General features: G+C 42.2%; 1 protein-coding gene across 22 annotated transcripts in view; it reads right to left on the bottom strand.

Moving 5' to 3' along the window:
* Positions 1-13,155, bottom strand: part of LOC109893838 (CUGBP Elav-like family member 4) — a 108,841-nt gene that overhangs the window by 58,769 nt on the left and 36,917 nt on the right. The gene's annotated exons all lie outside the window — the stretch shown is intronic.

Raw genomic sequence — 13,155 nt, 5'->3', positions numbered from 1 at the left:
AAATGAGCCTTGAACAACTACAGCTAACACATACTAACATAGCCACTGTTCAAAAACTCAAATATTCTATTATGCAGCCGGTGCAAATTCATTTGTCGGTCTAATTTTGCAGGTGCCCTTAACGCGTCGATCAACAACAGGCGGCTCGCCGTGAACAAGCGGCGCCATCTGTGTGTTCTGGAGCGCCAGTCACCATGGAGTCATCCCTCTATGCCACGGCAACACTAAGGCTGTGTCCCAAATAACATCCTAATCGCTAAATATTGTAGTGCACTACTTTCAACCAGGGCCCACAGGGCTCTGGTCAAAAGTAGTGCACTATGTAGGGAATAGGGTGCCATCTGGGGCGTAGCCTGAGACTCCATTAAGAACCGCGGGTCCATGCATCTTCGGCCATCATTTATTAGGCAAAAGGCAATTAGGAAGCCCCCAAAGACACCATGTGTGGTAAGGACCAAGTCTCCCCTCTTAATCACTTGTAGTAATTAGTTTCTCAGAGATGTATCATTAGGTATCAGAGCCTTTGCAGTCTTCCCAGCCAACACGTCAGAGATGACAAAAGGAAGGAAGAAGAAGAATAAAAGGTGGAATCATCACAATAACTGAGGTTCTGGGAGAGTTGGGGGAATGTCCAAAAACGTTACAAGGTTGTCCTACAAGGAGTGTAATCCATCAAAGTGATTTTTCTCCCCCCCCCCCTGTCTCCTTTGCAACGTAATAATTTTCCTCTCACAGTGTGACATTCATAAAGGATGCTGTGGCTGGGCTGGTACTGCGTCTTGCCAAACTTCGAGAAGCTAATAAATGCGTCTCTGAAGTGCGCCTACTGCTGAGGCCAGGGGTGTCTTCCCTTCTCTCCCCACGCGACCCTGTTCCAAAACTCTCATGATGCTGCCTTCCTTCATTCTCTTCCTCAAGAAGGCTTTTATCTATACAGTCTTCTCAGATCAAAGATCTATTCATTGACTATAGCAAGGAAGAAGGAAAGCTGTTTGAAGAACGTGGCGAGAACATGCAAAGGTGTGAGTCAAAGGTTAGTTCAAAAATCAGGGTGATTTGAAACCCCTTCCTGACCTGAAGATACACAGGGGGATCTGATCCTCTGGCGGTGGATGTGACAGCCTAACATACCTGATCTGTCAATCCAGCTCAATTCTAGACAGCGTAATTTGCTCTTTGCTAACATGAAGGAAAAGCTATCTCGGAATGGTTTCACACCCCATGCTCCAGCAAGACTCGAGCAAACCTATAGAACAGTGTCTTTACTTTATGGCAACTTAAACAACAAATTCACTTTTTTCATCTTTATTTTGGACTCGAGTGATACTTCTCCGTGTAGCCGCATGCACATATGGAAAAATATCGTGGGCTACATTGTTGCAAAAAATTGAATATTTACGCTGCGGATAAATCTTGGAATGACACCATTTCATAAAGCCCTGCATCACTATACTGAGAACGTTGCCATTTCTAAAAGGATGAATTTGTGTGTTTTTGGATCCTTTGCTTTTACCTCTGCCTCTGTAATGCAGAACGAGCATGAGTGTTTTTCAAATCTGTCATTCTGCCCCTGAACAGGCAGTTAACCCACTGTTCCTAGGCCATCATTGAAAATAAGCATTTGTTCTTAACCTGTTGAATCTAGGGGGCACTCTTTTCATTTTTGGAAAAATAACGTTCCCAAAGTAAACGAGCTATTTTGTCAGGACAAGATGCTAGAATATGCATTTAATTGACAGCTTAGGATAGAAAACACTCTAAAGTTTCCAAAACTGTAAAAATATTGTCTGTGAGTATAACAGAACTGATATTGCAGGCGAAAGCCTGAGAAAAATCCAATCAGGAAGGGACTCTTATTTAGAAAGCTCTGCGTTCCTATGCGTCCCTATTGAGCAGTGAATGAGATATCAACCAGATTGCTTTTTCTATGGGTTCCCTAAAGTGTCTAGTGTCACAATACAACTTTCAGGCTTTGATTTTGAAAAATGAGCCTGAACGTCAACATTGTATCAGTGGTCAGCTGGAGTCTCTCAGAGTGTTTTGTGCGTAAGAGAGAAATGCGGACATTGTTTCTCTCTTTCCTACTAAGAAGCCACCTGTCCCGGTTGATATATTATCAAATAGATATTTGAAAAACACCTTGAGGATTGATTATAAACAACGTTTACCATGTTTCTGTCAATATTATGGAGCTAATTTGGAACATTTTTCAGCGTTGTAGTGACCGCAATTTCCGGTCGAATTCTCAGCCAAACGTGAAGAACTAACGGAGTTATTTCGGCTACAAAAATAATATTTTGGGAAAAAAGGAACATTTGCCATCTAACTGGGAGTCTTGTGAGTGAAAACATCCGAAGCTCATCAAAGGTAAATGACATCATTTGATTGCTTTTCTGATTTTCGTGACCAGGTTGCCTGCTGCTAGCTAGGCATAATACTATATGCTAGGCTATCGATAAACATACACAAATGCTTGTCTTGCTTTGGCTGTAAAGCATATTTTCTAAATCTGAGATGACAGGGTGATTAACAAAAGGCTTATTTCAAAATAAGGGTCACTTGGATTGGATTCTTCTCAGGATTTCGCCTGCAATATCAGTTCTGTTAGACTCATAAACAATATTTTTACAGTTTCTGAAACTTTAGAGTGTTTTCTATACTAAGCTGTCAATCATATGCATATTCTAGCATCTGGTCCTGAGAAATAGGCAGTTTATTTTGGGAACGTTATTTAAAAATAAATAGTGCCCCCTAGCTTCAAGAGGTTGATAGGTTAAGAGGGCGTTGGGCATGTATTTTAGAAGTGTCTGGAACTCTATTGGAGGGATGCGACACCATTCATGAGACATTCCATAATTTTGTGTTTTGTTGATGGTGATGGAAAATTAAGTCTCAGGCACCGCTCCAGATTCTCCAATTAGTTAGTGTTTAATTGGGTTGAGATCTGGTGAATAAGACAGCCATGGCATATGATTTACATAGAATGTTATGCTCATCAAACCATTCACTGACAGCTCCTGCCCTGTGGATGGGGTCATTGTCATCTTATGTAGGCATTGCCATGGTAGCCAAAATAATGACCTGCCCAGCATTTTGACCCTAAGCATGATGGGATGTCAATTTCTTCATTAACTCAAGAACCACAGTTGTGTGGAAGCACCTGCTTTTAATACACTTTATATCCTTCATTTACTCAAGTGTTTCCATTATTTTGGCAATTACCTGTATGTCGTTCCAAAAGCTGAAGCCTTCTCTTAAAGAAATCTTAGAATTACACATTTGCTTAATAATTAACTACTTACTTCTCAGAATCCTAACATTGTTTGCTTAAAATGCCCCCCAAAGCTAATTCCTGTGGCTCTCTCTTTTCCCAATACTGTCTTGACTACCTACGACTGTATCTCAGATTCTGCTGATGCGCTCACCCAGTACATGTCAAAGCACTTTACCAAACATGTAGACTGAGGAAAAACACAGAATAAAGAGAGAGAGGGGGATGGGATGGGGAGGGAAAAAAGCTAACAGTTTGTGGTGAATTTCGCTCAGAGAGCAAGATTCTCTTTGAATCTGAGAGTGTGTCGGAGAAGAGAGGAGAAGCGAGGATAGAAATCTCTGTCAGAGCGATTGTTCTTCCATGTAGAAAGGTGGCACAAAGAAGCGTGAGCGGACCTTCCAGTGGGAGGGGTGTGAGAGAAAGAGAGAAAAAAGACATAGTAAATAAATAAAAAGGTAAAAAGATTATTGATGGTAAGGAAGCTAGCTAAAAAGAATATAGTAGAGTAAATAATGTTACAGCACTAATAAACACAATTGTTTTCCCCAAAAAGTATTGAAATATTTATGCAATTTGCAGACATAGAAAACACAAGCTTGCAGACTCTCCATCTCCCTTTCTCTCTCTCTCTCTCTCTCTCTCTCTCTCAATACAATCCAATTTAAGGGCTTTATTGGCATGGGAAACATATGTTTACATTGCCAAAGCAAGTGAAAGAGATAATAAACAAAAGTGAAATAAACAGCAAAATTTTACCAGTAAACATTACAGTTCCAAAAGTTCCAAAAGAATAAAGACATCAAATGTAATTTTATGTATATAAACAGTGTTGTAATGATGTGCAGTCTCTCTCTCTCTCTCTCTCTCTCTCTCTCTCTCTCTCTCTCTCTCTCTCTCTCTCTCTCTCTCTCTCTCTCTCTCTCTCTCTCTCTCTCTCTCTCTCTCTCTCTCTCTCTCTCTCTCTCTCTCTCTCTCTCTCTCTCTCTCTCTCTCTCTCTCTCTCTCTCTCTCTCTCTCTCTCTCTCTCTCTCTCTCTCTCTCTCTCTCTCTCCAATTCAATTCAATTCATGGGTTTTTATTGACATGGGACACATATGTTAACACTGCCAAAGCAAGTGAAGTACATAATATAAAATGGTACAACATTTTTTATAATAACATGGTATAAGGGATTGATTTTAAGAAATTTGGCTTAATTAATTTGATTAATATTATGGTGTTTCTATTCAGAGAGAAACGAAAAATGAAACCCTTTGGGTTTCCTTTAGGATTGAATGGAAAATATGGCGCTGTACAACGTGATGATCGGGAGTAGGATACAGGATTGGAGGATTCTAAATTGTTTGCATTAGACAACTTTGTTCCAATATTTCTGTAAATCAGTGATATTTATTCCCATAGTAAGTCGTTATGGAGCCATAACTAAATCAACATCATCATTTTAAAAGAGTATTTTTATTTTATTAATGAAATGTGTTTATTTGTTTATTAGGCTACTGAGCAGTCTACAATACATACTGTAATAAACATGGGAAAGTGCCTAATTCCTTACATAAGGGAGAGCAGAAAATCTCATTCAGCACGCTTGTGGGAGTGCTGGCAGGATGTACAGTTTTTCATTCTCTATATATGAATTACAAATCAGCCTTTACTTAAATCATGTTTCTAGTCTATTGCATAGTTACAATTTGTATTCATTAATGTCCCAGGAGCAGGAGTGGTAAACACTGTTGAAGTTTATAATTGTAATACATACATGCAGACACAGCATCATTCAAATAATGTAGTTTGATACACCTGGTATTGGATATGACTGAAAAAAATCGTAAATTAACTTTATGACAAAAGAATATGCACGGTCATTTGTCATTACATTAACTTAACATATTCCTCTCAATTGTAAATGTTTTGCTTGACTCGTTATGACGTTATAATTACCTAAATGCTTTTTCAGCCATCTTTACTGAAGAAAGTCACCAGGGTCGGGTGTCTCGCTTCATATTCGTCATTGGAACCACTTGACATGATTGGTGAAATAAAAACCTTCGAACCCAAATGCATAATGAGTGCTCTAACTCCCCCTTGTGGTGGTCTGGATGTAAGGTGTAAGCTCGCAATTTATAAAGGAGGAACGACTGTACAAAAGTGAAATAAACAATAAAAATGAACAGTATACATTACACTCACAGAAGTTCCAAAAGAATAAAGACATTACAAATGTCATATTAGGTATATATCCAGTGTTGTAACAATGTGCAAATGGTTAAAGTACAAAAGGGAAAATAAATAAACATAAATATGGGTTGTATTTACAATGGTGTTTGTTCTTCACTGGTTCTCTCTCTCTCTCTCTCTCTCTCTCTCTCTCTCTCTCTCTCTCTCTCTCGGTCACACACTGCTCACAGCAGTGGAATACAGTATCAGGGCATAGTATACCGAAGGCTCATTGAACGCAGTCTGGCAGTCTGCAAAAGCACACACAGAACCGCCAGCCAGGTTATAGGAAAGGACAGAACGTTCTGGGTGTTACAGCAGAGTGAAGAAAGACACTCTCCACAGCGCCATAGAGTCCATAAACAGTGATGGATGGCCCATCATAATTTACCTCTTTGGTGACTTTTCAACAGCGTCACACCCCAGGAATCACATGCAAGAGGTGAGCAAGCAGACAGTACAGACAGAGCAAAAGGCAGAGCACAATAGAAAGGCAATGCGGAGAAAATAAGGCCCAAGTGAGAAAGGGAAAGACAGAGATATATGTAGAAAGAGATAAAGAAAGAGAGATGAGAGGTGAGGAAATGTCTTTGACATCAGCCTGACTAAACATCCCCACACATACAAGCAAGTGAACACGCAGGCACACATGCACGCACACACACACACACACACACACACACACACACACACACACACAAAATGCTCAATTGGACCCTCTGCCCCCCTCCTGTCCTTGCTTCCCTCGATGACTCCATCCCACACACACTGTATCTAGAGCATGAAAAATCCACTGTCTCCTCTACTCACCTCTCCTGCCAACGCAGAGAGAGAGAGAGAGAGAGAGAGAGAGAGAGAGAGAGAGAGAGAGAGAGAGAGAGGAGAGAGAGAGAGAGAGAGAGAGAGAGAGAGAGAGAGAGAGAGAGAGAGAGAAGGAGAGAGAGAGAGAGAGAGAGAGAGAGTGTGTTGGGGGGCCAGATGCAGCAAGGAAGGAAAGAGAACAAGGATGACACAGCGATAGTGTGTGACAAAGAGAGGGAGGGCAAAAGGGATATTGTAGCGAGTGAGACAGAAAAAGAGAGAGCGAGGGGGAGCAAGAGAGAGGGCAGAATTAATCGCTTTCTCTAAGGCAACGAAAAAGAGAGTCCGAAAAAAAGCAATTGCCACATGTACAGTATGACACAGAAGAGCCAAAGAGAGAGAGAAGGAAGTAAGTGCACCTAGAGAAAGTAAAACATTTACTTTCTCTTTTCACCAGGGAGAGGGCAAAGTAAACTACATATGACAGTTTCCTTTCACCCATGGGAGATGTGAAATTGGGACACTCAAGAGATGGCAAAATGAGAGCCTGAGTTACCTTGTTTCCCCATGACATAATAGGTCTTGAGAGTATCACAGCAACACATTGTGAGATCAGTAGTATAGCAATCGCAGTGTACCAAGTTAAAGATAATCATCGAATGATCAGTTGTGTTTTGGTTAAACAACGACAACATGTAATGGAATGACCAGTTCTGTTGAACTTGTTTGTGTCTGTTGTTAGGTAGGCAAGTCAGAGGACCCCTGAACATGCTTAAGGATAACTGGGAGGCTGATAAGGCAGCGCCAAGCAGCATCACTGCCTACATCGTGCAGATGTGAGACAAGCTGGACAGTCTGAAGGAGATGCATCTTCAACAGTCACAACAAAAGATAGTTTGTGTGTATGCATTGATATGTAGGCTACGTCTGCCTTTTTAAAAATGTATGTAGTTCTGTCCTTGAGCTGTTCTTGTCTATTGATGTTCTGCATTATGTCATGTTTCATTATTTTGTGTGGACCCCAGGAAGAGTAGCTGCTGCTTTTGCAACAGCTAATGGGGATCCTAATAAAATACCAAATACCAAAACGTAGAAGGTTTGGTATGAGAATGGTCCATGGAGGGTGAATGACCCATCACTGCCTCAGCAGTGCAGTAGATGATAACTGAGGGCTGTCAATTAATCCCAGGTTAATGTACATTGATGAATAAGCCCACATTCCTCCTGAAGAAACAGGAAGCCGTTCTACTTTAGAATAGTGATTATAACCCACTATGAAATGTATGAATTGAAAAATACCATGTGTCATATTGTGCAGCTGAATATTACATACAGTACATATAAAACAACATTATTAGATAAAAAAAGGTCTGCCTGCCTGCATACAGTAGAGAGAGAGAGAGTCTGGACAGCCCCTATTGATCGCCACCCGGCACACATCACCGCAACTTTCACAAATTGCTATTGAGAAGTGACCTGTAATGCAATTACTGCCCAATCCGGGGCCTAGGCCACCATCAATTATTAAAAGCTGCCGAGCCACGGCCTGGCTGATACTGTTCCGCCTCCGCTCCGCTCCCTGTGTTGTCATTATCACGTCTGTCCACGGCTGGCCAGCTGTTGCACCACGTACCACACAGGCACCGGAAATAAGCTTTAGGACCAATGCTTCCCCTGGATAAAACAAAGTATTACGGCTATGGGCTGTATGCATACCTATCCTTGACCCAGGTGGTTGCTACTCATTGGTGATGGTGGATGGGGTGAGTTTCTCCCCTTAACAAGGTTATGAAAGCTCTTTTGGACCTAGTGGAAAACGTTTTTATGAATGCAATACGTTACTATTCAAATTCAAGTCCTGTCAAGTGAGAAGATGAGGACAGGAAGCTTAAACGCAGGTTGATATTTATTGACTCTTGTCCTGGAGGCAGAACTGAGCGATATCTCCTTAGATAGGCCAGCTGCAAAGTCAAAATTGGCTCTATTGTAAAAATGTATGAAAACAAAAAGGAGCTTTTTTTGTTGTCTTAATTTAAGGTTAGGGTTAGGCATTAGGGTTAGCAGTGTGGTTAGGGTTAAGGTTATGGTTCAGTTTAAAATCAGATTTTAGGACTTTGTGATTGTGCTTGCTATAGGGACCACTCTGCAGAACTGCCTCCAGAACACGATACATGATGAAAAACGCTAACGCACAGCTTCAACAGTTGAGACATGGGCTCCTTCACCAAATGGCACCCTATTCCGCATAAAGTGCACTACTTTTGACGAGAGCCCTATGCACTTCATAGGGAATAAATAGATGGGGCTCTGGTCAAAAGTAGTGCACTATATAGGGAATAGGGCGCCATTTAGGATGCAACCATGGCTCAGACGTGCACTCCCCCTTAGTCCCCCCTTCTCTCCTCCCAGCCACACTCATAAAACCCCTACCTCACCCAGAGAGCCAGGCAGTTATTGACCAATGAGGCGGCTTATTGAGAAAAGCTGCCATGAAAGTGGGTCATGTAGCCAATCAATGCCATGGATTTTTGGACCCAGTCATTATCTCTCCTCGAGAAAAAAAAGAAACAGACACAAATCAGTGGTATGGAGACACCTTGCCTACACCTCCTCTCTCACCCTCTCTCTCTCTCTCTCTCTCTCTCTATCCATCCCTCTCTATTCCTCCCTACATCCCTCCCTCTATCACCCAGCTCCCTTTCCACCTTTCCTTTTCTTCTGTTTTCTTGTCCCTGGGTTGAAACGGGTGTCAGGAAGGGAAAGAGTGAGGGAGGGAAGGAAGGCAGGGAGGGAGGGAGGAAAAGAGGGATGGTAGAACGGTGCTAGGCTGTGTGTGTATTTGAACACGCTCAGAAATGACTCGTTGATTCACGAGCTTCTATGTTTTCTCATCTGACTTTGCGCTATTACAGTGTGAGTCGGTCGGCCCTAGATTTCTGTGTGTGTATGTTACGCTGCTTATTCAGTGTGGAGGAGAATGTGTTTGTAAGAGTGTGCAGATGTGATGGTGGGTGTGAGAGTGACAGAAAGACATGTGTGTTTATGTGGGGATGTATGAGAAAGATCTATGTCTATTTGTCTCTCACTTGTAATTTGATTTGATTCTTCTTCTTTTGGACTAGTCCTCCAAGTCCTTAAACATGAAAATACAATTTATAATACTGTGTCTTTGTGTCTGTGTGTGTGTGTGTGTCTGTGTCTGTGTGTGTCTGTGTGTGTGTGTGTGTGTCTGGGTGTGTGTGTCTGTATATGTATGTGTGTGTCTGTGTCTGTGTCTGTGTGTCTGTGTGTGTGTGTGTGTGTAGTCTGTGTGTCTGCATGTGTGTTTAATGCTCACGGCTTTACACAAGTGTAATAGTATGTCTTGTGTGAGAATGTGTGTTTATGAGTTTGAGCGAGTATTTGCGTGTAGGTGTGTACACACACTGTGCCGGCTAGTCGTGCCCCCTCTCCTCCTTCTCCCTCACCCCCTGCTAGGGAGGCCTTGTGCCAAAATCAATAGATGCTTTCTGATGCATCATGCTGTTGTATGAGTCTGAAACACGAGAGGATCATAAATATGGCATCCAAAGGCACACATTTGAGACAGGTCCCATTTTATACCTGTCTTAAACCTCCCCGGTGAATCATGTTATAGACGCACACTTTGAATAAACTAATGCAACATTTGTTATGTTTAGTTTTTGTTTGGCATTGGTTTGACCTCTGGTTAAGTTATTCTCTGTAAAAGGAACTTTAATGGATTTCTGTTAAAGATAACTATAATGGAAGAGCAACCTAATAATGTGCCAGCACCTGTGAAATCCTGAAGTAGTACACTATCTATACAAAAGTATGTGGACACAACTTCAATGAGTGGATTCGGCTATTTCAGCCACAACTGTTGCTGACAGGTGTATAAAATCGAGCACACAGCCATGCAATCTCCAAAGACAAACATTGGCAGTAGAATGGCCTTACTGAAGAGCTCAGTGACTTTCAACATGGTACCGTCATAGGGTGCTCCCGAGTGGCGCAGCGGTCTAAGGCACTGCATCTCAGGGCTAGAGGTGTCAATACAGACACTCTGGTTTTGATTCAAGGCTGTATCACAACTGGCTGTGATTGGGAGTCCCATAGGGCGTCACACAATTGGCCCAGCATTGTCCAAGTTTGGCAGGTGTATGCCGTCATTGTAAATACGAATGTGTTCTTAACCGACTTGCCTAGTTAAATAAAGGGAAAAAATGTATTATAATAATACGTTAATTCCAACAAGTCAGTTCCTCAAATTTCTGCCCTGCTAGTGCTGCCCCACTCAACTGTAAGTTCTGTTATTGTGAAGTGGAAACGTCTAGGAGCAACAACGGCTCAGCCGCGAAGTGGTAGGCCACACAAGCTCACAGAACAGGACTGGCGAGTGCTGAAGAGCGTAAAGCGTAAAAATCGAGCGTAAAAATCGTCTGTCCTCGGGTGCAACACTCACTACCGAGTTCCAAACTGCCTCTGGAAGCAACTGCCCCTGGAAGCAACGTCAGCACAAGAATTGTTTGTTCAGCTTCATGAAATGGGTTTCCATGGCCGAGCAGCTGCACAAAAGCCTAAGATGACCGTGTGCAATGCCAAGTGTCGGCTGGAGTGCTGTAAAGCTTGCCGCCATTGGACACTTCACCATCTGGAAGTCTGATGGAAGAATCTGGGTTTGGCGGTTGCCAGGAGAATGCTACCTGCCCCGAAGCATAGTTCCAACTGTAAAGTTTGGTGGATGAGGAATAATGGTAATAATAACACTTTTGAGATTAATTAGACCGCCGACTGCGAGCCAGGCCTAATCGTCCAACGTCAGTGCCTGGCTTCACTAATGCTCTTATGACTGAATGGAAGCAAGTCCCCTCAGCAATGTTCCAACATCTGGTAGAAAGTCTTCCCAGAAGAGTGGAGGCTGTTATAGCAGCAAACGGGGGGACCAAACTCCATATTAATGATTTGGAATGAGATATTCGACGAGCAGGTGTCCACATACCTTTGGTCATGTAGTGTACACAAGTACACAGTCTACTCTAATCAATGTCAATCACTAGTGACTATGATACATAAAAACAAACAATTATCATATCCTACTAAAATACAAATTAGTAGTTTACTGTATACCATAGTTGATTCCACACAAAGGCCTGGTCCATTTCCAATAGCATTGCTACGTTGTCCAACAATTCCAGCCATGAGATTCTGAATGTTGCTAGATAACCAGCTAAACATTTTTAAATGCTTTGGAGAAAATGTCAACACGCTAGTGAAGTCTAAAATAATTAGAAAATAAAATAAAACTTCTAAAAGGTGAACTATCACTTTAAGATATCCCAGTAGGTCAGGGATACATCCGATCTGGAGCTCAAGCTCAGTTACACTTCTGATTTTCATGTTTACTTGATAGTTAAGTGCACTCGCAGGGTCCCCCGGCTCAAATTCAGTCCCCAACTAAAGGCCAAGAAGGAACATCAGCAGTGGAATTGGGCTCAAGCTCCCGATTTAAGTATCCCTGCAATAGGTATATCAATAAGTCATTTCAAGGTGCTTGTATCATGTCAATTCCTAGTGACTTTAGGAGCACCTTCAGGATATTCTCAGTATGGAATCTAAATCCTCTCAGTTTAGGCGTCACCTGGGCATCAGCTGAGCTAGGCACAACACTGCTTTTCAAAACTTTCCAACACGAGGGAACAACTTTGAGAAGAACGATGCCAAGTGAAGTGAAAATGGTGGTGGGGGGAGGGGCGGTAGTTGGTTGAAAAGAGAAGAAAAGAAGCAAAGTGCGGATAAAACGTCCTACTGCCTTTACTCATCTCTCCGCCAAGTCCCTGTTCTTTCCCTAATCAACTCATTTGTTGTGTTTCTCTGTCTTCACCTCTGTAAGGCTTCAAAGACCGCGTCTCCCAGACTCCTCTGCTTCTTTAAGGTTGGCTGCTCATACCAGAACTGTCCTGGAGAATTATACTTGTTTACTTAGCATTCACAATGAGTCGACAAACCTAAGCAATCACCGGCGGCCCGATCTGGGATTGGCTAATTAGCATTTCTTATTAAACGACGGTGATGGGTAGTGACTTCAATTAAATTCATTTGCTGTGGGTTCCTCAAGATTACCACGATGACGCCACTGCCGCCGCCACTGCCGCCTCCTCGCAACATTTACACAAGCTACAGGGACTGCTCTAGTCACTATAAAGCTTTCAAAAAGTATGGATCGCTACATTAAAAAAAGGTCCCTTTACTGATAACATAGATGTCGTACCACGTACTGTACATACAACAACACTCAATAAGGCAAAATCTTCATTGTGAACAGAAAATCGCATTTTTGTTTTGCCAAATATGAAATGTATCTTCTTTTTTTGTTGTGTGACTGCGCCATTCCTGCTCGGGGGGATGAAAGCAGAGAAAGAGAGAAGGATCCACAGCGGCAGAGGCAGCGCACGACTCCTCTCTTCCGCACTGCACATCTATGATGTCATAATCACTCACATCAAAGGCTTTCTGCTCAACATGGCGACTGTCAACCTCCCTGGAGGCGTCATTAAAAAACGAACAGGCCCAACCAAGCGAGCCCTGACAGAGACGCATCAAGACTCAACGCACACACATACACACACAGACACACACATATGGCACAGATACACAATGTTAAAGCCCTGCAACATAGTGCTGGGTTAAAAAATAAAATAATATATTAAAGTATACATTGGATCCAGATAGTGTAGGAGTTGTTGCTTGCAATCATATCGTACATACAGTATGGTATACAGGTAACTGCCAAAATAAAGGAAACACCAACTACAAGTATTCAATAATTTGGTGTTTGTCCATAGTGGTGAAAAACGCTGTCTCAG

The sequence above is a fragment of the Oncorhynchus kisutch genome, linkage group LG1 (genome assembly GCF_002021735.2).
Source record: "Oncorhynchus kisutch isolate 150728-3 linkage group LG1, Okis_V2, whole genome shotgun sequence".
Classification (NCBI taxonomy): Eukaryota; Metazoa; Chordata; class Actinopteri; order Salmoniformes; family Salmonidae; genus Oncorhynchus; species Oncorhynchus kisutch.
The sequence above is the reverse complement of the archived record's forward strand: the minus strand, read 5'-3'. Positions and strand labels throughout refer to the sequence as shown.